The sequence below is a fragment of the Schistocerca serialis genome, chromosome 4, assembly GCF_023864345.2.
Source record: "Schistocerca serialis cubense isolate TAMUIC-IGC-003099 chromosome 4, iqSchSeri2.2, whole genome shotgun sequence".
Taxonomy (NCBI): Eukaryota; Metazoa; Arthropoda; class Insecta; order Orthoptera; family Acrididae; genus Schistocerca; species Schistocerca serialis.
Window position 1 is genome coordinate 860,844,300 of NC_064641.1, and position 27,289 is coordinate 860,871,588.

The window sequence follows — 27,289 nt, forward strand, 5'->3', positions numbered from 1 at the left end:
GTCTTGTCATTATTCTAATGGTATTTTTGTAGAGTTTAATTTTTGATATGTCGTATACAGGTTTGACAATTTTGTGCAATTGTGAAGGTTTTAATTGTTCGTTAATGTGTTTGTCGGGAAGAATTTCGTGTGAATGGTATTGTTGGTGATAAACTGTTATATTGTGTGTAATTTTCGTATAGTGACGAGTTTTGTATGTTTTGTAAATGATAACGCGATCGATGAAAAAGGCAAGAATGACGGATAGTCAGAAAACGAAATTGTTAATATGGAGGACTCGCCGATACAGGAGAACAGTATGGTGAATAATGAAGTAAACTACAATTTAATAAGCCGGGAAAATAGTCCGGAACCAGTTCAAATTTTTTCACAATCGGAAAATTTTCAGAATACGAGATTAACGATAGAAGATTCTGGAATAGTATCGAACACAGATAGCTTTACGGCTATGATGAAGGAAGTTAGTTTTATGAGAAATGTAAGGAGCGAAAAGAATTACGAACCAATTAAGATGGAGCAGTTGATGCAATATTAAATTTGGGATCATAAATAGGAACAATTAAAACTGATATGGGAACAATGGAAACACAGTTAGGATCTGAATTTAAAACAGAAATGGGAACAATGGCAACAGGATTAGACTCACTAATAGGGACATGTTTTGAAAAGATGAAAGATGAATTATAGAAAGAAATTAGAGATGAAGTACAGCCGATTTTGAATGCTCACAATAATAGATTAACTTCAATGGAAAATAGACAAAAGGAACAAGATAGAGAACAGGAAGAAAGAGATCACGCGATAGTACAAAAATTTTCAAAGTTAAATTTACAACGTGCACACGATAAGGAAGAAATATTTAAAAGAATCGAGAAATCCGTACCAAATGACAGAATAAATAACCTAACACAACAATGTGAACAGTTAACTAGTAAATGTGTCAATACTGAAACCCGTGTCGCGACACTTACGGATGACGTCAATAAACAGAAAGAACAAATAGGTGACTTAACAGAAAAAGTTGAGGAGATTTCAGATAAATTGACAAGTCTTAGTTTAAATGGGGACAGAGATTCAGATGATACAGCTGCATTGCCATTTGCAGAAACAGAAGGGTACCAGAATATAAATAAACATGTTGAAAATCATGGAAAATTTAATGAACGCGTTAAATGGGAATTTGAGGTTTTACGAAAGCAAGTTAAACAAATTGAAAGTGAAATCGTAGGAAAAGACAGTAGCAGAAATTTAGAATCACCGACAGCGGGGGGTTTAGAAGAAAATAATTTATTTAATTTACGAGATGCAACAAGAGAGCCGCCAGGCGCGCGAACTTGACAATAATCGACATTCGTACTGGGTCAGACGCGATAGATCTTTGTCGCCACGAGGCGAAAACTTTGACTATGAACACTTTTTAACTGTTCGGAAATTTAAGATCTTTCGCAATTCTAATAATGACTTACATCCATGTTCATGGATAGATTAATTTATGTACGCACTTCCGCCAAATTGGCCGCTAAGTCACAAACTGGAATTCATGTGTGGATATTTAGGAAACGAGCAGGCGACGCGCATGCGCGCGCTTATTAGAGATTGTAATAATTTAAATGATTTTTATCATTCATCTCTATCGGCATATTGGTCCGAAAACACGCAAGACAGAGTCAAACATAGTCTTATTACGCAGCGTAATTTTAAACAGTCTGCGTTCCGCACGCCGGCAGAATAATTTGAAGACATGATTCGAAAGAATCTATTCTTTTCCAACCCTTATAGCCCGACTGAATTAATTCGTATTTGTTTAACAGCTGCCACAATCGATAAGACACATTGATTTAGCCGGAAGATGTAAAGACGACATTGAAACTTTTAAGACTTTGCTACAAGAACTTGAGTGTGGCAACGACGACGGAACTTCTTGTAATTTTTTCAGTAACGGTAACCACAATAGATTTTCAGAGAAAAGGGATAATGATCGGAACGGACGTTATAACGGTAATTTTGGAAATGACAGACGAAACGGACACGACAGTAGATGCCAGCCTTATGACAATAACAAACGTTCTAACAGAAATTACACAGACAATTATAATAACAGAAATTCTTGCCGGAATGATCAATCATACGGAAACAGTATTCGGTATCATCAAGACAGAAATTATTCATACAATAATAGAAATTCTTATTACAGAAATAAGGAGGGTAGTAGACCTAACAATAATTTCAGAAGTGACAGTCGAAATTACACAAGAAGTAGTCATGCAGATAGCCATGAACATAGAAATTTTAATAACAGACACAACCAAGAATTTACATCTAATAGACAGGAAGGACCTAATTGGCATCCTCCACGTGACAGAAATTCAGAGAGACAAGTGGAAATCGTAGAAATTGATCCGCGAATAATCAAAGACGTGACGCAAACAGTCGACAATGACTTGTAGCTTCGGCTTCTGGCAGCAATACAGACGGTTCAGAAAGTAATGACACTACGAATTTATACTACGTACGCTTGGAAGACATGAGAGATATTTTGCTACACGAAAAGGAAAATAATGTAGACGCAGTTTTACATCCTGTTATTGAAGTATGTGTGAGTAACAATAAGTTCACTATGGTTTTAGATTGTGGGAGCCCATTGAATGTTATTAGTGGATCAGTTTTTCGTATATGTGTAAGAACTGTTGCTTGTCCTGTGTTACCTGTTTCTAAAACCGCAATCCGAGGAGCTATTTCTGGAAAAAGTGTGGAAGTCAAACAACAGAGCAACTTAAATTTCGTTTATCAAGGATATGAATTTTCTGATAATTTTATTATTAAGAAACCTCCTGCCAGATTAAAACTGTGTGCCGGACCGAGACTCGAACTCGGGACCTTTGCCTTCAAGCCATTATTGGGCCAGCAGTCAGTCCTTATACCTGCCCATTACATGTCATTCTTAAAAAGGATAGGTAAATACGTTTGGTTCTGGATTCCAGACAGATAAATACATCATTCCTGAAACTGACTGTCCACAAAATTTAGATGAACTTCTTCAAGATTTCCATGGAATTTAAGTTTTATCCACAATTGATCTCTGCGCAAGTTTTTGGCAAATTGAACTCCACCCTGATTGTAGAAAATACACTGCTTTTTTAGCCTTTGGTAATTGTTATCAATTTCTGAAATTACCGTTTGGACTTACTGTATCTTCAGCAGCATTCATTCGTGGTTTAAGTGAAATTTTACCTGTTTAACTTCGTAACAATATTACTTCATATGTTGATGATACTCTTATTGCTAAAGGTTCTTAGAGTGAGCATAACAGAATTTTGGATTCATTATTACCTATTTTTGCAAGAGTTGGCATTACAGTGAACTTGGAAAAATCTGAATTTGGTCGTCCTCAGCTGAAATTTCTTGGTCATATTATTTCAACAGAAGGTATTCTTCCTGATCCAGAGAATCTAGACGCTATTCGTAATTATACTGTTCCTGATGTTCATAATTTCCTTGGTGTCTGTAATTTTCTTAGATGCTTTGTTAGATTGGACAATTTGTCCACATCTCGTTTATGTGAACTTTCTGGAAAGAATTCTAATTGGTGTTGGGATGAGGAAGCTTAATTAGAATTTGAACAACTTCGTGATGCTTTAGTTGCTGCTCCACTTCTTTCACACCCGGATTTATCTAAAGATTTTTCTTTGGCAACGAACTCATCATAAAAAGGCCAAGGTGCACACTTACTTTAAGAGATAGAAGAAAACGGCGTTGTAGTACAGAAAACTATTGCATTTGGAAGTCGTGTTCTCTCTAAATCAGAAAAGAATTATTCGATCACAGAACTTGAAGGTTTGACTGTTATTCGGGATTTCACAAAATTTCGCATCTTTTTGTATGGCAGACATACTAAGGTTTACACCGATCATCGAGCTCTGGAATTTCTTATGTCAACAAAATTAACGCATGGAAGATTATCACGATGGGCTCTTTATCTACAGGAATTTGATTTTAGTATTGTTTACATACAGGGTTCTTCTAATATTATTGCTGATGCTTTATCACGTGCACCGATGGGTTTGAAACAAAGTGCTGAGGAAGACTGCAAAGAAGACAATTATTGTTTGATGTATATTTAAGGTGTTGCGTTAGAAAATTTCATTTCGTCTTCGCTCCAGGACATCGCTAAGGAGCAAAACAAGGATCCAATCTGGAAGGACATTAAGGAGAAGTGGGGGAGAAAGGAAAGCGCAGCATTAGACAGTATTATATAGTTCGTAATGATATTCTTTTTAAACTAAAATCGGTTGACAACTCTGTTTGCTTAGTTTGCATTCCTGATGAGTGGGTTAATAAATTGATTTGGCATACACATTTCAGCTACGCACACTTTGGTCCCAGAAAATTCTTTCATAAATTACTTCAGTAATACGGAAAAACTTGTTCAATTTGTTCTTGCTAAATGCAAATTGTGTCAAAAGGGTAAGCCGCCAACTATTTCTCACAGAGCACCATTGTTTCCTATCATTCCAGCGAGATTACAGGAGATGGCTGCAGTCTATTTGTTCGGTCCAGTGGTTCGTTCTACTAATGGTTTTGCGTTCATTATGGTAGTAGTGGAATTGACATCAAAATAGATGTGTTTTACACCTTTACGCAAAGCAACAGCTCGTTCAGTATCTAATGCTTTCATCAAACATTTTCTTAAAGAAGTGGGTCATGTTGATAAAGTTATTTCAGATAATGGATCACAATTTCGCTCTAAAATTTGTCTTCGTACTCTACGGCGTCATAAGATTAAACCAATCTTCATTTCACGTTTTCACCTTCAATCTAACCCACCAGAGAGATGGACGAAGGAAATTAATAAATTGTGTTGTCTTTATTGTCATCATAATCACAGAACGTGGAATCAGTATCTTCATATTTTCCAAACATTCTGAACGAACTCCCTAATGATTCAACGTCTTTACCACCTATATTGATATTAAAAAATAAAGCACCGACAAATTGTATTTCTGAAATCGTTACTTTTCCACCTACGTGGAAAGTGTGGCATTCTGAACTTGTCAACCTGGCTCTACAAAATACTGCATCTGCAGCTGCTAGAAGAGAGAAATCATCTAAACGTCCCGGTCGTTTAAAAACTTTGTCAGTTGGTCAAAAGGTGTAAATTAAGTTTCATCATTTGTCTCACAAAGGAAAAGGCTTGTGTCACAAATTTTTTCTGCTTTATAACGGTCCATATAGAATTCGCAAAATTATTCATGTTAACGCTGTTGAAGCAGAAACTCTTAAATCACGGCGCTCTACGGGAATACATCTTATATCGGACGTTAAAATTCTTGTGGAATGACATACTTTTGTGAAAATTTAAAGTTACATGTAAACATGCAGAGAACACAGGGATACCGCGCCGTGTTCTAGTGGCAGCACATACACAAAATGACAGTCAGTCGGCGCGCCGCACAAGGGAACCGTTGACCGCAAACAATTACTTCCTACGTCATGCCTACTTACAGCTGATCGAGCGCTCAGTGGAAATGCACTGACAGCCGTAAACAAATACACAGTCTAATTTCTCCGGTTAAATTCAGTATAAAGCTATAGTGACTTGATAACGTATCATGTTATTAATGTTCAGTTTTTCCAGGATACAGTTGTATAAAATCTTTAAGAACTACAGGTAAATTCTCTGCGTGTCCGACATTAAGAAGACTTACTTTCGAGAAAATTTCAGGAAGAATGTAATTTCGAGGAAGAAAGTAATAAACTAAAAAGATAACTATTAATTGAGTTTATTTTTCATGTAACATATTTCTTCTTAGGTACGTACCTTATACCTAATTTGCTGCTCGCAATTACGTGATTTATACTTTGTGTTAAATTTTATGCTCTATGAATTTACTTGTGAAGCGACATGCTTGTGTACATTTGCTGATTTTGAGTGTTTTAATAATGAACAGGGTTGTTACTTGTGTATATTATGCATCGCTGCTATGCTTATTTACTGATGTTATATTATTCATTATGTGCCTATTTATTTAAATTATATTTGTCACCTGATTAGTTGTGCTGATATGGCTATGTATGTAAGTTATACTTCGTAATTTATCTGCTTGCGCCTTCGTGTTTACTTATTAAGATTACATATGAACATTTATTTGCTTATGCTCATATGATGCTGATGACTTATTTATTAAGTAAGATATATGCTTGCTGCTTTGCGTATGGATTGCATATTTACACATTTCTGTTTTGTTGTCATAACTACTCTTTAATTTAGCATATAGAAATACTTATATGCTGTGTACGAACAGTTTAGGTCACACTATGGTTACACTATGGTATTAATTATAGATTGTTCGCTTGGCAGAGCCTCGTTGTAGGGATTGTGGTGAATCCACTTGTTGACATTCTGTTCTCTACTGGTATGTTTACTCGCTATTGCATGTTGTGCTTATGCTCAGTGCTTTACATTTTAAGATAAGACAATGAACAGCTATAGTTCTACGAACTACATGGGTACTTAAACTTCATTGAAGTCACATGAACTGGAGGTTTTATGGAAGCTATATAAATTCATTATTATAGAAAGGAAGTTGACGACATGAAATACCAATTCTAGCTTGTGACTATTGACTTTTATTGCACTGCATTCTTCGTGAGCAATTGAAATAACAAGTGACACTCGACACAAAGAAATACTCCACATGTTTGCTTCTGTTTGCCATGATTCTTGAAGTGGTGTACACACTGTGAAATATTATAATTTATTCATTCAAATTTTTATGTGATCATTAACACTGTATACTCACATCTATTTACTAAAAGTTATTCAAACTGAAGGCTGTTAGAGGTTATGTATGCATTTCTTTTATTTTATGATGATTTTTGTTGTTGTTGGTTTATATAGAACAAGAAGGATGAAGATGGCACACTCGAGCACTCCAGTGGAAGGAAGATTGTCTACACACACACACACACACACACAGACACACACACAGACACACATTGTTAAATCAGTAAGGCAGTATATATATATATATATATATATATATATATATATATATATATATATATATGGGAAAGAAGTATTTCCGTATGTTGGCAAACTGACAGCTGTTCAGCAACCGTATATTTTGATGTGGCTTGGCAAACATTGGTCTTGACATGATGACTATGAAGTTGACTAACTACTATTGACTATTATACACTGCTGCCACTACTAATTGATACACATCTTACACATCAAATTTTGACAGAATTGCATTTGCACAGTTGACAATATTCAGTTACACAATAGTACTTAGTATGTGGATGAAGGATGAGTGAGTGTGTTTTGTGTGTCTTCCTTTCCTAATCCCTACTTCCTAAATATTATTTTACTTATTTGTTGTGGCTTCCACTGACACCCATAAATATTATAGGTTTACTGATATTTGTGTATTTGTAATGGTTAATATGATAAATATCTGATATCATTTGTGTGTTTATTATAATTTGTATGTTTAGTGTAAGAGCATTGATAATAATTTTGTAAAAATAATTCTGTGCACATTCAAACTGTTGTTCGTGCTTACACCTATTATTATTGTTGGGTGCCACTCGGAAATGTTTAGTTTCTGCTGACGAAACGCGATGAACTGTTCAATTTCTGCTGATGAAATGTGATGAAATGTTTAATTTCTGCTGACGAAATGTGATGAACTGTTCAATTTCTGCTGGTGAAATGTGGTGGACTGTTTAATTTCTGCTTACGAAATGTGATGAACTGTTTAATTTCTGCTGATGAAATGTGATGGACTGTTTAATTATTGCTGGTGAATATTATGGACTGTTACCTGCACTTGTTCAACATTGCTGGGTGCCACTGTTGGAACTGCTACTACTGAGATGATGTAACTTGTTGCTGTCTGCACCTGTTCAACATTGCTAGGTGCCACTGTTGGAACTGCTCAACCACTGATGAGATGTCAGTTGTTGCTGCCTGCAACTGCTCGCCATTGTTGGGTGCCACTGTCGGAACGGCAACTACTGATGTGATGTCACTCATTCCTGCCTGCACCTGCTCGCCATTGCTGGGAGCTGTTCAAATACTGCTGTTGAAATGTTATAGGACTGCTATTTGCTCCTGTTGGCCATTGCTGGGTGCTACTGTTGGAATTGTCAACTACTCTGAGGAGTGCTACTTGTTTATTGAACTATTGAAAAGATTTAATGTGAATATTTGTGTAAACTGATTTATTGTGTGTTTGCTGTTTATGAAATATTATGAGACTCTTATCTGCACCTATTCATCATTGCTGGTGTCATTGATTGAACTGTTCAACTACTCTGAGAAGTGATACTTGCGTAAACTATTATGTAAAATCATAAGTATGTAAGCATTTGTATTCATTGCTGTATATTTATATATTGGGTTATTGAAGGGTCAGTGCAAAGCCAAAATTTATTTAGTTATATGATATTTACTTATTAATATCATCTTTTATTTTTGTCTGTGATTTTTGGACGAATTTGGTGGTATTTTCACCACCAATGCTGGCAAAATTATCACCAAATTCTAGCCCGTGGAGGAGGGGCATATGAAAGGTGGCTGCACTGAGTCACAGCGCCAGAAATTGCGCCAAAGATTATTATTCTGCTGCCTCCACTGGGCGCAGGAGTAGTTCAGAGGATGTCGAGAGCAGTCGTTCTGTTGGGCGAGAGAGTAGACGATCTGAGTGTTGACTGGAATGTTGTACTGTTCGGTTGGTGTAATGTATAGATGGAAGAAGATGAAATTGTCAGAATATATTTGAGAAAGGAGATGGGCTTTTGATTTATGATGCTGGTGTAATGGGATATTTTCGTCAATATATAATGAGGTAAAAAGATATTACAGTTTTCTTTAATAGCAATCCCTCTTGCTCACAGGTACAATCAACAAAGCATCTGGCTCGTGTTCATTTATTAGATTTGTAATTCTGGTTTCTATGTGCAATTATAATATTTCTGGTTTTTCAATTAGCTCATTTTAAATGGTGTTAAAATATTTTGTCGTATTGAGAAAGAACCGAGCCAGATACATGTACATTGAGTCACACTACCACACACAGAACAGTTACACTTGTGCCTTGTTGTTTCGCAGCCTTTATAGATACAGGGGACTTAATTAATCAATTGTGTTAGTGGAAATTCCTTGTCATTCTTTATTTTTATTTTATCAAGTGAGAGTCATCTTTCGTCCTCCTTCCAAAATTTCATCACTGGTGGGATCCGTTAAAGACGACCTGGGCCTGCGTAAACCAGGTGTTTACAAAATTCCGTGTGAATGCGGCAAATCATATATAGGGCAAACGACACGAACTGTGCAGGAATGCATTGTGGAACACCGACGGCATACTCGCCTTCTCCAACCCACCAAGTCCGCAATCACCGAACATTGTACACTCCTGGAAATGGAAAAAAGAACACATTGACACCGGTGTGTCAGACCCACCATACTTGCTCCGGACACTGCGAGAGGGCTGTACAAGCAATGATCACACGCACGGCACAGCGGACACACCAGGAACCGCGGTGTTGGCCGTCGAATGGCGCTAGCTGCGCAGCATTTGTGCACCGCCGCCGTCAGTGTCAGCCAGTTTGCCGTGGCATACGGAGCTCCATCGCAGTCTTTAACACTGGTAGCATGCCGCGACAGCGTGGACGTGAACCGTATGTGCAGTTGACGGACTTTGAGCGAGGGCGTATAGTGGGCATGCGGGAGGCCGGGTGGACGTACCGCCGAATTGCTCAACACGTGGGGCGTGAGGTCTCCACAGTACATCGATGTTTTCGCCAGTGGTCGGCGGAAGGTGCACGTGCCCGTCGACCTGGGACCGGACCGCAGCGACGCACTGATGCACGCCAAGACCGTAGGATCCTACGCAGTGCCGTAGGGGACCGCACCGCCACTTCCCAGCAAATTAGGGACACTGTTGCTCCTGGGGTATCGGCGAGGACCATTCGCAACCGTCTCCATGAAGCTGGGCTACGGTCCCGCACACCGTTAGGCCGTCTTCCGCTCACGCCCCAACATCGTGCAGCCCGCCTCCAGTGGTGTCGCGACAGGCGTGAATGGAGGGACGAATGGAGACGTGTCGTCTTCAGCGATGAGAGTCGCTTCTGCCTTGGTGCCAATGATGGTCGTATCCGTGTTTGGCGGCGTGCAGGTGAGCGCCACAATCAGGACTGCATACGACCGAGGCACACAGGGCCAACACCCGGCATCATGGTGTGGGGAGCGATCTCCTACACTGGCCGTACACCACTGGTGATCGTCGAGGGGACACTGAATAGTGCACGGTACATCCAAACCGTCATCGAACCCATCGTTCTACCATTCTAGACCGGCAAGGGAACTTGCTGTTCCAACAGGACAATGCACGTCGGCATGTATCCCGTGCCACCCAACGTGCTCTAGAAGGTGTAAGTCAACTACCCTGGCCAGCAAGATCTCCGGATCTGTCCCCCATTGTGCATGTTTGGGACTGGATGAAGCGTCGTCTCACGCGGTCTGCACGTCCAACACGAACGCTGGTCCAACTGAGGCGTCAGGTGGAAATGGCATGGCAAGCCGTTCCACAGGACTACATCCAGCATCTCTACGATCGTCTCCATGGGAGAATAGCAGCCTGCATTGCTGCGAAAGGTGGATATACACTGTACTAGTGCCGACATTGTGCATGCTCTGTTGCCTGTGTCTATGTGCCTGTGGTTCTGTCAGTGTGATCATGTGATGTATCTGACCCCAGGAATGTGTCAATAAAGTTTCCCGTTCCTGGGACAATGAATTCACGGTGTTCTTATTTCAATTTCCAGGAGTGTTTTTCCACAGACCATTCCATGAATTACGACGACACAAAAATTTTGGCCCATACATCAAACTTTTGGAGCTCGATTATCGATGAATCTGTGGAAATAAGATTGTCTGACAACGAGACTCTCATCAATCGAGATAGCGGTTATCAGCTAAACTCTGCTTGGAATCCTGTTATAGAGAAACTTCGTAGTCGACGTAGTTATCTGCATAAAGATGGAAATCGACCTGACACCGATACGCCAGGCTTTCGCAGTGGAGGGCGCGAGGCGCAGCGCACGGAGCCGTTATGAACGCGCACGCTGGTCAGCGCATGCGGAATGTCACCTCAGAAGGCTTTAAATAGCGGAGCTCAGCGCGTACTCGCCAGTACTACTACAGTGGCACTCACCTGAAGATGGCCAGAAGACTCTGCGCCGAAATATCGTGGCAGAACGTTACTGATATCCGGCAGTTCTCCCGTGTTTTTTTGTGCCTATTTGTACCGCGCTGCATGATGTCGTGGTTGCAAAGATGGACCTTCGCCATGTACGTCGGGAGTGAAGTTGCGCATCATGCAGCCTATTGCGCACCGTTTGAGTCGTAACACGATGTCCTGCAGCTGTATGAAAAGCGTTATTCAACATGGTGATGTTGCTGTCAGGGTTCCTCCGAGCCATAATCCGCAGGTAGCGGTAATCCACTGCAGTAGTAGCCCTTGGACGGCCTGAACGAAGCATGTCATCGACAGTTCCTGTCTCTCTATATCCCCTCAATGTCCGAAGAACATCGCTTTGGTTCACTCAGACGCTTGGACACTTCCCTTGTTGAGAGCCCTTGCTGGCACAAAGAAACAATGCGGACGCGATCGAACCGCGGGATTGATCGTCTAGGCATGGTTGAACTCCAGACAACACGAGCCGTGTACATCCTTCCTGGTGGGTCACGGATTTTCACCTGCCTCTAGATGCCTGGGTGTTTGTGTTGTGTTCATCATTTCATCATCATTCATGAAAGTGGCGAGATTGGACTGAGCAGGGGTTGTGAATTTGTACGGGCGCTGATAACCGCGCAGTTGAGCACCCGACAAACCAAATATCATCATCATCATCATCATCATACTTCCAATGGAATGACTGGAAATGATCGGCTGTCGGCCCCCTCCGGCTAATAGGCGCTGCTAATGCATGATTGTTTACATCTTTAGGCGGAGTTAGTGACATCTCTGAACAGTCAAAGGGACTGAGTCTATGATACGATATCCACAGTCAACGTCTATCTTCAGGAGTTCTGGGAACCGTGGTGATGCAAAACTTTTGATGTGTGTAGTTCGTTGTAATTGACGGGAATCCATCGAGAAACAAGAAAAATAATATCTACCATATCGGTACCTCAAGGACGTGTTATAGGCTGTTTGTTTTTCCTCTTAGATTGTTTACAAATAATGTTGTCTTTTACACTCATGTCATGTCATCAGATGGTCAAAACGAATGCAAAATGATTTAGACAAGATATCGGTATGGTGCAAAAAGAGACAATTGACTCTAAATGATGAAAAGTGTTAAGTCATCCAGATGAGCACTAAAAAAGAAAAATCCGGTTAATTTCAGTTACGCAACAAATCACACAGATATAAAGGATGTAAACTCAGTTAAATACTTAGGTACTACAATTACGAATAACGTACATTGGAACGATCACATAGATAATGTTGTGGGGTAAGCCAAACGAAGACTGCGATTTATTGGCAGAAAACTTAGAAAATGTAACAGTTTTAGCAAAGAGATTGCTTACATTGCGTCTGCTCGCCCTCTTCTGGAGTATTTCTGTGCGATGTAGGATCAGCATTAGATAGGACTGACGGAGCACATCGAAAAAGGTCAAAGAAGGGCAGCTCGTTTTGTATTATCCAGAAATAGATGAGAGAGTGCCACGGATATGATAGACGTTTGGGATGGCATTAAAACAAAGGTGTTTTCCGCTGCGTCAGGACCTTCCCACGAAATTTCACTTACCAACTTTCTCCTCAAGAGCATGAAAATATTTTGTAGGCGTCCACCTACATAGGGAGAAATGATTATCATAATAAGATAGATCTCAGAAGTTGCACTGAATGATTTAAGTGTTCGTTTTTCCCGTGCGCTGTTCGAGAGTAGAACGGTAGAGAGTTAGCTTAAAGGTGGTTCGATGAACACCCTGCCAGGCGTGTAATTGTGAATTGCAAAGTAATCATCTAGGCGTAATTCCACCTGAGTAGTACTGATTTTAAAACACAAAGAAATTAAGGCCATTAGCTGCCAGTGTGCATTGAATTTCATCAATTATGCAATTTTAAATCTTTTGCTGGGCTGGGATTCGAACCCAGGTCCTCTGCTTACTACACAGGTGCGCTCACGACCACGCCATCAAGTCACAGTGGTCAACACAATCGCACGGACTACCCTGGTATTCCTCCCATCACACCCATGTTCACAGCTTATACCACACACTACTGATGACATGTACAAAAGAACAGGCACAAATTAAGGCGACGGTGGCCAATCAACCCTTCAGAGAAGATTGAAACGTCCCCTTAGAAAAATTAATGAATTACAGTGCTGATAAACCTCTTACGTTATTTGATTTTCAAACAGCTGAGTAGAACTGAACGTACTCAGACATTTCTCTCTTTACTTATTCTGATCAACACTAAACTGACACACAATATTTTTAGCGCAACTCAATCTGACTTTTAATAATCCCTACAAAAGAATGGCCCTGACTAACATTAACCTATACCTTTCACAGATCACTTACCTCACAAAAATCTTCGTTACTCGAACTACTGCAATACAGCGAGCGCCAATACCGCCAGATAAATAAAAGATTCTAACTACTGAAGGCACTAACTACTGATAGGCATAGTTAGCAAATGAAAGATGTTGATAGGGAACAAACAATCTATTTACCTTAATAATATTCAAAAGTCACCATATAAATATATCAGTTCATGGTATCCAGTATTACAAATCTACTCTTTCTGATGGACACACATCCAGATCGTCCGCCCTCAAAACTCTGCCATCTCTCTTCCCACATCCACCAATGGCGGCTCACCCCCAATTGCGCATAAAGCTACGCGCTGTTCACATCCAACTGCCCAACACTACAATAGCGAATATTCCAACAATGCCAACCAGCCACAGACTGCACACATCACAGCCAGTGATTTTCATACAGAGCGCTACGTGACGTTACCAACATAAAAACCTAAACAGCCTACTTACAAGATGTACACCAAGCTTGAACTGTTCCAATAATCAACGAGATGCTGCGAGTAGTGAGGCTAATTAGCAGGGTCACTATATCAGTAGTGCGTGGAATAAGTTGAGAATTAGGGACCGACGGAAGACGTCCTAGGGCAGACAATGCGATTGTAGATATCACTGTGTCCGAAAGACACAGTGGTCAGTAAATCTGTCTAGTTAGCCGGAGACACGAATTCGAACTCTGGTGTGGCAAAAATTTTCAACCCGGCCCATTGATATAAATTAATACCGATTGTCAGCCAATGTCTTTAATTCCTTTGTGTCTTGGTTCACAGTGGCTGCAGGATCAAACGAATTCATATTACTGCAGTGAAAGTTTCATGAACTGAAACAACTCTCATTGGAACTATTTCAAACAATCTGTCCACATCGGTAATTTAGTTCAGTGTAATAGCTACATTTTCTCCTGTTTGTATGCATGTATGGATGTGGTTTCAGGCTTTTTCAAAATGATGAAACGGGGGAAGACGTGCTGGCGAGACCTCTTCATAATATTGCCTTGGAGAAAGTTATGTGGCACGCAAACCTTCTGTGCACGGGAACATGCTTTTATAAATGTGTGCAAATACTCTCTTGTGTCAGTGAAATAGATATAGTTGCAACATCTCGGAAGACTTTGGATAAGACATTTATTGCACCTGAGAAGGTCAACACGAATGTAGCATCGAATATCAACCAGCATAAAACGTAACATATGGCTAGTGGGAAAGCACATAAGAATGACATGACACCCTGAATAACTTTGGACAATTTGTGGTGTCACCGCCAGACACCACACTTGCTAGGTGGTAGCGTTTAAATCGGCCGAGGTCCGTTAGTATACGTCGAACCCGCGTGTTGCCACTATCAGTGATTGCAGACCGAGCGCCGCCACACGGCAGGTCTAGAGAGACGTCCTAGCACCCGCCCCAGTTGTACAGCCGATTTTGCTAGCGATGGTTCACTGACAAATTACGCTCACACTTGCCGAGACGATAGTTAGCATAGCCTTCAGCTACGTCATTTGCTACGACCTAGCAAGGCGCCATTATCATTTGCTATTTATCTTGTGATCCATGTACCGTCAGACCGATGTTCACCAATTATGGATTAAAGTTAAGTATTCCAGAAGCTACGTACCTTTTTTTACTAGACTCAACTCCTTTAACTGTTCCAGACCTCACGCCAGCCTGCGTGAGCTTAAACGCGTGCCCTTCGGCCTCCCGTCCTAGTGGATTGGCTGTCTTGCCAGTCCACAAAACAATTATACTTTTTAAGAGAGTTGAGCAATTTCAATATTTGGGATGGAAAGGCACCCATTCAAATACCACCTCTTGCGAAAGTAAACAGAGAAATAGCAAACAACAAAGGTTTTTCCGAATTAAAAACTGTTTTCCTCTATGCTTCTAAATGGAATCAACAAATGAACCATTTATGAAAGACTTACATACCAATGTTTACATAATCTTTCGAAACTTGTTAATTGACATTAAAAGACTGCTAGATGCCATTGAGAGAAAGGACTTTTGGAGAACCGGCGGCGCCATCTGTGAAAGAAGAAGATGAAGGAGGAAGTACAATGAGCTCTGCACTGTACATAAAGATCCACCTATTTGAAGAATAGTGAAGTCAGTCAGACTGAGGTGGGCGGATACATGGCATGGGTGAATCATACAGAAGTAGCCAAGAGGACATAAGATGGAGATTCAGAGCGTCAGCGAGGATGGTGTCAGGTGGATAGATGGGATCGTGGAATACTCGTAGAAAATGGGCTGAAGGAGAACTAGAATGAGATTTACACTCTGCAGCGGAGTGTGCGCTGATATGAAACTTCCTGGCAGATTAAAACTGTGTGCCGCACCGAGACTCGAACTCGGGACCTTTGCCTTTCGCGGGCAAGTGCTCTACCGACTGAGCTACCCAAGCACGACTCACGCCCCCTCCTTACAGCTTTACTTCCGGCAGTACCTCGTCTCCTACCTTCCAAACTTTACAGAAGCTCTCCTGCGAACCATGCAGTACTAGCACTCCTGAAAGAAAGGATATAGCGGAGACATGGCTTAGCCACAGCCTGGGGAATGTTTCCAGAATGAGGAGAACTGTTGAAGAGACCCAACATTCACAGTGAACTGCAGGGCCATAGAAAGAAAAGGCGAATAAGACTGATCGGATGTCGCAATGCATATTTCGTGAACTGCATTTTCTATCTCACTAGGAATTTTTCCGTCCCAGAGTAGGTAATGCAGGAACAGGAACAGTACTGCAAAAAATGAATAGTAAGTTAAAAGTGGAACAACGAATAAGAAGATAAAGGACGACAGATCCATCCGCAATAACGCTATTAACAAACTACCCATATTACTGAACGTATTTCCTTGTTAAGGTTTTAGTTCAGGATCTAAGTTGACAAAACACCTGATAAGTATCAGTCGACACAAAATAATTGAAAATAATACGGTATGACTCAAAGGGTACCGATCATCCCATGTAGGCTTTCACGGCCGGCGTCTTCATCAGTAAACACTTCCGGGCTAAGTTGCCGTGGTCGATCTGTAGAACTTCTTCTCCCTGACGTTTCGTTCTCCGTAGTTGAAAACGAAACGTCAGGGAGAAGAAGTTCTACAGATCGACCACGGCAACTTAGCCCGGAAGTGTTTACTGATGAATTTCAGGTACCTCCGCGGCTTGATGTGAGTCTTTCCGCTGGATGCCACATCGACGACTTGCCTGTCCCTAACCTATCCCAGTAATACAACTGGGGAAGGTGATCTCCGGTTTGACGTGGAATTCGAACCACGTGCCGTTCCTGGTAACTGTTGACACCGTTAAGAGGTGGAGGCTAGGTTAAAGGCAGGCAGACATACTCCAGGATGACATCGCGTGACGTATCTGTTTCATTCTTCACGCTTAACCGCTAGACCGCCGATCCCGACGTGTTCTACAGCGTACGAACAATACGGCTTGTCTGTAAGACATGAAGAAGCCCGTATTCTGTCTGAAAATGCGTGGGGAAAGCAATGGACGCCAACTCTGTGAAAACAAGAGATGGTGCTACCTAACCACCTGACTGTCATTGACGTTGTGGAAGCTAATGGGAATCGGCAAGAGCACGATGAAAAGAAGTCAGCAGAAGAGGAATGTCGAAAGGGTACTGAATAGTGTATTTATAAAAGTTCAGTATGGTCTGTATAAAGTATACGAAGCCAGGGAACAATCTCACAGCAACAGTAAGGCTGATCAACGAGAACGTACCAGACTAAAAGCTGAAAGGCATGCATTGCAAAAAAAATAATGACGTATAATTCGTGATAAGTGGTACATAGAAAACAACTTTAAAATCTGTTATTCAGTGCAAGCAACATAATCATTTCACTTTTAATCAACTTAACCTATTGTTCACAATTTAAATAATGAGAAACTGCACCAGTCACTTATTTATTCCTGCTGTTTGCTTTCGTAATCGAAACATGCTTCAACATGCTTCAAAGATAACACAAAACTATGTGTTAAGAGAGAGTTTACAAAGAGTCAGAGGCGTCACAGTGTTTTTGGATATATATATATATATATATATATATATACACACTCCTGGAAATGGAAAAAAGAACACATTGACACCGGTGTGTCAGACACACCATACTTGCTCCGGACACTGCGAGAGGGCTGTACAAGCAATGATCACACGCACGGCACAGAGGACACACCAGGAACCGCGGTGTTGGCCGTCGAATGGCGCTAGCTGCGCAGCATTTGTGCACCGCCGCCGTCAGTGTCAGCCAGTTTGCCGTGGCATACGGAGCTCCATCGCAGTCTTTAACACTGGTAGCATGCCGCGACAGCGTGGACGTGAACCGTATGTGCAGTTGACGGACTTTGAGCGAGGACGTATAGTGGGCATGCGGGAGGCCGGGTGGACGTACCGCCGAATTGCTCAACACGTGGGGCGTGAGGTCTCCACAGTACATCGATGTTGTCGCCAGTGGTCGGCGGAAGGTGCACGTGCCCGTCGACCTGGGACCGGACCGCAGCGACGCACGGATGCACGCCAAGACCGTAGGATCCTACGCAGTGCCGTAGGGGACCGCACCGCCACTTCCCAGCAAATTAGGGACACTGTTGCTCCTGGGGTATCGCCGAGGACCATTCGCAACCGTCTCCATGAAGCTGGGCTACGGTCCCGCACACCGTTCGGCCGTCTTCCGCTCACGCCCCAACATCGTGCAGCCCGCCTCCAGTGGTGTCGCGACAGGCGTGAATGGAGGGACGAATGGAGACGTGTCGTCTTCAGCGATGAGAGTCGCTTCTGCCTTGGTGCCAATGATGGTCGTATGCGTGTTTGGCGCCGTGCAGGTGAGCGCCACAATCAGGACTGCATACGACCGAGGCACACAGGGCCAACACCCGGCATCATGGTGTGGGGAGCGATCTCCTACACTGGCCGTACACCACTGGTGATCGTCGAGGGGACACTGAATAGTGCACGGTACATCCAAACCGTCATCGAACCCATCGTTCTACCATTCCTAGACCGGCAAGGGAACTTGCTGTTCCAACAGGACAATGCACGTCCGCATGTATCCCGTGCCACCCAACGTGCTCTAGAAGGTGTAAGTCAACTACCCTGGCCAGCAAGATCTCCGGATCTGTCCCCCATTGAGCATGTTTGGGACTGGATGAAGCGTCGTCTCACGCGGTCTGCACGTCCAGCACGAACGCTGGTCCAACTGAGGCGCCAGGTGGAAATGACATGGCAAGCCGTTCCACAAGACTACATCCAGCATCTCTACGATCGTCTCCATGGGAGAATAGCAGCCTGCATTGCTGCGAAAGGTGGATATACACTGTACTAGTGCCGACATTGTGCATGCTCTGTTGCCTGTGTCTATGTGCCTGTGGTTCTGTCAGTGTGATCATGTGATGTATCTGACCCCAGGAATGTGTCAATAAAGTTTCTGCTTCCTGGGACAATGAATTCCCGGTGTTCTTATTTCAATTTCCAGGAGTGTATATCCTAGCGGATTTGAGACTTTTATCTACCGCGGCAAATACACCACATTTGTACACGTTAAGCCTGAATGAAGTTCGCTTGCCCGCTCAGATAACTGTTTTCCGAGTTCATTTGTGTTACCCAGGACGCTGTGCGTTCTCCTGCCTAGGAGCTACTATGAGAATAGCACTTCTACGAGGATTGTCTAGAAAGTAATGCACCGCATTTGTTTCTTCAACAATTGTTTATTGAACATAATGAGAATGATACGCACGAAAGACTAGTGTTTTATCTACACATCCTGTTTTTCCACGTAATCTCCGTCCAGTTCTTGGCCTTCCTCAAACGCGAAACAAGGTCGTGAAAGCCCTGTTGGTACCAATTCTTGCCCTGGTGGCAATCACCTCCTCATCGTCCTGAAAGTGTCTTCCAGGAATGGCATCCTTTAATGGCCCAAAAAAATGGAAGTCCAAGCTGTAGAGTGGATGGGGTAACGATGTCTGACCCAGTTGGAGTCTTCTGTGCGAGCGTTATCGTGTTGAAGCAAAACATCTCCTGGGTTGCTGTGGCACCAAAGTAGGCAGAAGCGCTCCTTGTGTTTTGTTAATGTTTCGACATATGCTTCTGAATTAATGGCACCACCTCTTGGCATCACATGAATGAGAATCACACCTTCACATTCCCAGAACACGGTGATCATAACCGAACGGGCGGAAGCAGTTGCTTTGAATTTTTCTTCTGTGGGGAGTGGAAACGCCGCCATCCCATCGACTGTCGTTTTGTTTCGGGCTCAACATGGTGAACCCAGGTTTCATAACCTCTCACAAGCCGGCACAAGAAGGCCTCCCCCTCGGCTTTCAAACGTTGCATCAAATCAAGACAAATGCTTTTTCTGTGCAATTTGTGATCCACCGTTAGGCCGGCCGGAGTGGCCGAGGGGTTCTAGGCGTTACAGTCTGGAACCGCGCGACGCTACGGTCGCAGGTTCGGATCCTGCCTCGGGCATGGATGTGTGTGATGTCCTTAGGTTTAAGTAGTTCTAAGTTCTAGGGGACTGATGACCACAGCAGTTGAGTCCCATAGTGCTCAGAGCCATTTGAACCATTTTTTTAGTCCACCGTTAGACACCGCGGGATCTAATCTTGTACACACTTTTGAATATCCAAGAGTGCTATTAATTGCATCCACACTTCCGGTGCTGACTGACAGATGCAGCGTCAACTGCCGAGTAGTAATGCGTCTGCCGCGCGGAATTAGCCGAGTGGTCTAGGGCGCTGCAGTCATGGACTGTGCGGCTGGTCCCAGCGGAGGTTCGAGTCCTCCCTCGGGTATAGGTGTGTGTGTGTTTGTCCTTAGGATAATTTAGGTTAAGTAGTATGTAAGCTTAGGGGCTGATGACCTTACCAGTGAAGTCCCATAAGATTTCACACACATTTGAACACAGTAATGCGTCTGCCCTAGCGAATGACAACATCAGCTCGCTGCAACGTGTCAGGTGTGACAGCCATGGATGGTCTCCCTGATTGCTGCAAATCGTGGAGCTCCGCCGAACCGCCTTCTGATGACCTCACCCTCCGTGCCCAGTTACTAACTAAACTTTTGTCGACAGCAGACGCTCCCAAGACTTTGCACAAGCGTTCGTGAATATTCCCCACAGTTTCTTTCTCTGCAGTGAGAAATTCAATGACAGTACGTTCCTTGAAACGTACATCACCTACAGGCGCCGTTTTGAAACTGTTCCGCAGTTTTGTCGGACGTGACGGAAACTTGGCTCTCTCACTCAGGAGACTACAAATAACACACACGTAACATTTCGCATTCGTAGCATTGTACTCGGCTGAGAAAAAAATGTGGTGCATTACTTTCTGGGCAACCCTCATATATTACGCTACCTGTAAGAAGAGAGAAAAAGGAAAGGAAGCAGATTCTGTCAGAACACATGTCATAAAAACTTCATGAGCTAATTTACCATTTGTAACAAACTACATCGCTGTATACAAGGTGGTCCATTGGTACTGACCGGACCAAATATCTCATGAAATAAGCATCAAACGAAAAAACTATAAAGAACGAAGGGGGAAAACCAGATGGCGCTATAGTTCGCTCGCTAGATGGCGCTGCCATAGGTCAAACGGATATCAACTGCGTTCTTTAAAATAGGAACCCCCATTTTTTATTACATATTCGTGTAGTACGTAAAGAAATATCAATGTTTTAGTTGAACCACTTTTTTCGCTTTGTGATAGATGGCGCTGTAATAGTCACAAGCGTATAAGTACGTGGTATCACGTAACATTCCGCCAGTGCGAGCGGTATTTGCTTCGTGATACATTACCCGTGTTAAAATGGACCGTTTACCAATTGCGGTAAAAGTCGATATCGTGTTGATTTATGGCTATTGTGATCAAAATGCCCAACGAGCGTGTGCTATGTATGCTGCTCGGTATCCTGGACGACATCATCCAAGTGTCCGAACCGTTCGCCGGATAGTTACGTTATTTAAGGAAATAGGAAGTATTCGGCCACATGTGAAACGTCAACCACGACCTGTAACAAATGATGATGCCCAAGTAGGTGTTTTAGCTGCTATCGCGGTTAATCCGCACATCAGTAGCTGACAAATTGCGTGAGAATCGGGAATCTCAAAAGCATCGGTGTTGAGAATGCTACATCAACATCGATTTCACGCGTACCATATTTCTATGCACCAGGAATTGCATGGCGACGACTTTGAACGTCGTGTACAGTTCTGCCACTTGGCACAAGAGAAATTACGGGACGATGCAGATTTTTTGCACCTATTTAGCAACGAAGCGTCATTCACCAACAGCGGTAACGTAAACCGGCATAATATGCACTATTGGGCAACGGAAAATCCACGATGGCTGCGACAACTGGATCATCAGCGACCTTGGTGGGTTAATGTATGGTGCGACATTATGGGAGGAAGGATAATTGGCCCCCATTTTGTTGATGGCAATCTAAATGGTGCGATGTATGCTGATTTCCTACGTAATGTTCTACCGATGTTACTACAAGATGTTTCACTGCATGACAGAATGGCGATGTACGTCCAACATTATGGATGTCCGGCACATAGCTCGCGTGGGGTTGAAGAGGTATTGAATAGCATATTTTATGACAGGTGGATTGGTCGTCGAAGCACCATACCGTGGCCCGCACGTTCACCGGATCTGACGTCCCCGGATTTCTTTCTGTGGGGAAAGTTGCAGGATATTTGCCACCGACAACGCCTGACAACATGCGTCAGCGCAGTGTCAATGCATATGCGAACATTACGGACGACGAACTACTCGCTGTTGAGAAGAATGTCGTTACATGTATTGCCAAATGCATTGAGGTTGGCGGACATCATTTTGCATTGATGTGGTATTTACAGGTAATCACGCTGTAACAGCATGCATTCACAGAAATGATAAGTTCACAAAGGTACATGTATCACATTGGAACAACCGAAAAAAATGTTCAAACGTACCTAAGTTCTGTATTTTAATTTAAAAAAACTTACCTGTTACCAACTGTTCGTCTAAAATTGTGAGCCATATGTTTGTGACTATTACAGCTCCATTTATCACAAAGCGAAAAAAGTGGTCCAACTAACACATTCATATTTCTTTACGTACTACACGAATATGTAATAAAACGCAGTTGATACCCGTTTGACCTATGGCAGCGCCATCTAGCGGGCCAACCAAAGCGCCATCTGGTTTCCCCCTTCAAGCTAGACAAGTTTCGTTCTTTGTAGTTTTTTCGTTTGACGCTTATTTCGTGAGATATTTGGCACGGTCACGATCAATGGACCACCGTGTATAGAATAATTCTTTAGAAATAAATTTTTGTAATCATTGATGCTCATCATGTAGATTCAAGCAAGTTGTTATTCGAACGTCGTCCGTTGTAGGGGAACTCAGCCAGTGCCCCGAGCGTCAAAATGAAATGATCATGATCGTACGGCATTGTTGGCCGGGAGACCCCATGCGGGGTGTTCGGCCGCCGAATTGCCGTTCACGTGGGACAGTGCCGAAGTTAAGCCGCAGCGATCGCGCGATGAGGCTCTAGTGAGACGCCGCCTGTGGGATTCTCAGCTGACGTGATACGCGGCTGTATCTCGCGCCCCTGGACCTTGCTCCTGCGGTGACGTCACGAGAAGCGACGCCCGTGAGGTCTGGCAGAGCCGCGGACAGTCGCCTCCTGGAGCAGCAGAAGCTCGCAGCCGGCCACACCTGCAGTAGTTATCAGCGACAGCGACAGGTAGGGGACATAGCGCGGCGCTGCTGCAGCTGCCAGCAAGCGCTTGGAGGCGCAACCGGTTCCGCAGTCGATATCTACGTCGCTAATCCGGCAGCATCCAAAAAGCTTGCCTCGCACCGCAGTGAATGCAGGCAAACACAACGAACGAGCATTTCCAGACAGTACGCCGGTGTTCGATATCATTCATTACAATCTATGAATTAGCGTTTACACTAGAGAGCAGTGGTTTTGACCCTTGAGTGCAATCAGGTATTAGAACACTCCCCCCTCTCCTCAACCCCCTTTAGAATCTTTTAATTTTCAGTGGACGAAACCTATCTGATCAAGAGCAGATTAAAGGCAGGACGGGACGAGGGAGCGATCCCCTCGCCCCCGGGTGTTGAAACTAAAATCAGACGATAATTTCTGTAATCTGCGCCAAAGCTAAGCACGCAAATTTAAAGTCTTGGACAGTGGATTGAGTCATTTAATTCAGTATTCCTCAAGCCACCTTCATTTGTCTGCCCGACAGCATACCAGTGACTTGTGTACCTCCTCTTGTTCGAATTGTGGACGCCAAATCGTGGCAGGGCTTCCCGAGCTGCCGTATCAGTACGCGCTTCGCGTTTCCGTTAGGGCACTACCTGCTTTGCTCCCATTGTTGTCATTGCTGCTATTGTTAGATTGCCTGCCCAGAATTCAGAGGTATATCCTAACAGTTAGGGCGTCTTCACGTTGTAATGGTTCTTTATTTACGTGACCATTACGGCACTCCAACCCCAGTTCTCGATACCAGTAATGTCGTACTACTTTTCTGCGAAGTAACATATTTTTGTGACAATAACACATTTCGTTTTATTAATGTATAGGTACTCCGATGTATCGATATATTACAGTGATACGGTTCTTGTGTGTATTCATTTCTGTGAGACTGTCATATTCTTTTGACTTACTTGTAACCATTTTGGCGCGAATGCGCACAGAGCAGTCTTTGTTTCACTTTTGCAGAAGATGTTATTTCGCTTTGTAAAAGAGCAGTAAAAGTCTTGTGTTTGGTTAAAGTGGAAATTAAATATATGAAGATTGATACAAAACCGTTTTCTTGGTGATGTGACAATTAAGAAGAAGTATATGTGAATTTGCAAGAAGGTTAATAAAAATGTGGATCGTGAACACCAAGTCAAAAATTATTTCTACCCTACCATTGTTCTGATCTGGGATTGTTTGATCATTAAGAATTTCCTGAAAAACGCATTTGTTAGGTCTTCAAATATTGCTAAAATACAGATCTGGACCTTCTAGCAGTCAAAGTGGAATCACCCTAGAATCAACAAGATGAGCCATAACAACTTCGACGAAATCTTAAAGTTAATGACTTTTTTACAGCGACTTCATTATTTCCATTCTGACGATACCATCCACAGTGAATAACTTCGTTGTTGCCCCATAAAGCGAACATAAGCTGTGTGATCAACATTATTAATCTGATTTCTAGCCACTTTGCAAGTGGTGGTATTGTTAGAACGTGGTTCAAATGGTTCAAATGGCTCTGAGCCATCAGCCATGAGCCATCTGAGGTCATCCGTCCCCTAGAACTTAGAACTACTTAAACCTAACTAACCTAAGGACATCACTCACATCCATGCCCGAGGCAGGATTCGAACCTGCGACCGTAGTGGTCATGCGGTTCCAGGCTGTAGCGTATAGAACCGCTCGGCCACCCTGGCCGGCGTTAGAACGTGAGAAGTACTTTTCTGCAGCGCCTGAGCCTTAAACACAGCGCGACGCGGTACGCCGGCATTGAGAACAGTTGCCGCTGTTGCTGCGATCAGCTTTTCATGCTACCGCTAGCGCTGTTGATCCGTAGCTACTACTGCTACGCTGACGTCATGTGCATAATTTTCATAGGCGAGAATACGAGGCGTAGTCTCTTATGAAATGCGCCAGCGAGTGGTGTCATGTGAAGGCCGCTGTTGGAAACAACGTTCCGCCAGCGGTAGCTCAGTATGAAGGGGACTTGGGACTTTCGTCTTGACAGTGTGGAGTTTTTCATTTTTGTGCGACATGAAACGAGTTTCAAAAATAACATCTTTCTTCTCTAAAAAACAGAAGACAGCATGTGACTCCTCGCGTATTATGGTGACCAGTGCTTTTTTCCAATACTGATTAATTTTGGAATTAATTTTAGTAGAGTAACACTATTTGAGATGACCCACTAATTTTTATACCTTCTCGTCCATGGTGGGCTGTTTTTGTTGCTGCGACTGTAAAGTTAGGATAGGAAGTACAGAGAATTTCTACATCAGTTGTTTTACCTGATAAGCATGAAGTATTTTGATGTTCACCCATCATCTTCAGTTAGCAAATGGATCAAACTGCCGGCTGCGGTGGCCGAGTGGTTCTAGGCGCTTCAGTCCGGAACCGCGCGACTGCTTCGGTTGCAGGTTCGAATCCTGCCACGGGCATGGATGAGCGTGCTGTCCTTAGGTTAGTTAGGTTTAAGTAGTTCAAAGTTCTAGGGGACTGATGAATTCAGATGTTAAGTCCTATAGTGCTCAGAGCCATTTTTTTCTTTTTTTTTTTTTTTTTTTTTTTGATCAGACTATTTGACGGAACTAAGTTAGTTTTACTGCATTTATTTAGGCAGCGAAAAGTGTGTTTTCGTAGTTAAACGTACTAATTCATGCACTGAGTCGTCTTGAGCGAATGATTGTGTATATTTCCTCGAATTTTTCTGAACGTCTGTACCTGGATCAGAATTACAAAGTGATTTGACAGCGAAGCACAGTTGATCGTGGAGGGGGCGGTGTCGTCGGTTCGCCGATGCGTCGTGCACGCAGTATGGCTGTAGCAGCAACAGCTGCGCGATTCGTAACTGGACTACGCGCTCTCGCCGCCTTTTAACATGCGGTATTGAGTTCGCTTTACAGGATCGAAATATCCTTATGCCTTGACAGAGGCACTCCTGCTTTTCATTTGTTTATCAACTCTTGTGTTAACTAAAGACCTTATGAGCATGTTACATTAACAATTATAGAAGAGAAGTTACTCAGAAAACACTGTGAATGCTACACACATAGAGAAATTTAAAAATTTTCTGTCTAAAATAAAATATTTTTACAATTGTTTCGCAGTTTTAAGTATCAAAACAGCTTAAACAGCAGTTTTTGAAAATCTTTTTCTTTAACATTCAAAGAAAGGACCCCTGGTCTCCTTTCTCTTGTAGGCCCCCCACCCGCAAAACTTCATTAATCCGATATTTACTTTTTGTAGGTGTTTTAATGAACCACGAACTAATATATCAACGAGACAGTTTGTACTGCTTATTTCTAACCACGCTCCAAGTCCATTCATTTCGTTCTTTCTGTTTTCATTCTTATCATAGACAAAAATCTACTTTCACATCAATAGCTCTTGTGTTACGTTCGAGTAAAACGGGTGTTAGAATGAACAATGAAGCGACTCTCAGTATACAGTGAGTAGTGCCTACAACTCCCTGTCAGAAAAGAAAGGTAACTATCCACAGTGAGGGTAGATACTTGGTACAAAACGTGCTTCCTCTGCAATACTCATGCATTCCCTAGCGGCAGTTGCTTCATCCAAACCTGCACCCGATTTAAAATCAAGCAAGTTCAAACGTATGTACTATACTTACTGTTTGTAAACCAGTTGATTGCTGGAATACTTACCTTTCGGTTGGCAGAAATTGAAAGACGTTAGATTACTAACGCTTTGTGTTTGACCACTGTCACTCGTAATAGTAATTAATTATAACACTTGAAACGTCCCCTTAGAAAAATTATACATGACTGTGCATAAACTGACACACAATATTGTTTTAGCGCAACGCAATCTGACTTTCAGTAATCCCTACAAGAGAATGGCCCTGACTAAATTAACCTATACGTTTCACAAATCACTTACCTCACAAAAATCTTCGTTACTCGAACTACTGCA

General features: G+C 42.7%; 2 protein-coding genes across 3 annotated transcripts in view; one reads left to right on the forward strand and one right to left on the reverse strand.

Moving 5' to 3' along the window:
• LOC126473503 (15-hydroxyprostaglandin dehydrogenase [NAD(+)]-like) overlaps positions 1-27,289 on the reverse strand; it is a 332,530-nt gene that overhangs the window by 77,463 nt on the left and 227,778 nt on the right. The gene's annotated exons all lie outside the window — the stretch shown is intronic.
• LOC126473504 (15-hydroxyprostaglandin dehydrogenase [NAD(+)]-like) overlaps positions 23,253-27,289 on the forward strand; it is an 87,329-nt gene continuing 83,292 nt past the window's right edge. The window contains exon 1 of the mRNA XM_050100594.1: positions 23,253-23,353. The gene's annotated coding sequence lies outside the window, so the exon portion shown is untranslated. The remainder of the gene's footprint in view (positions 23,354-27,289) is intronic.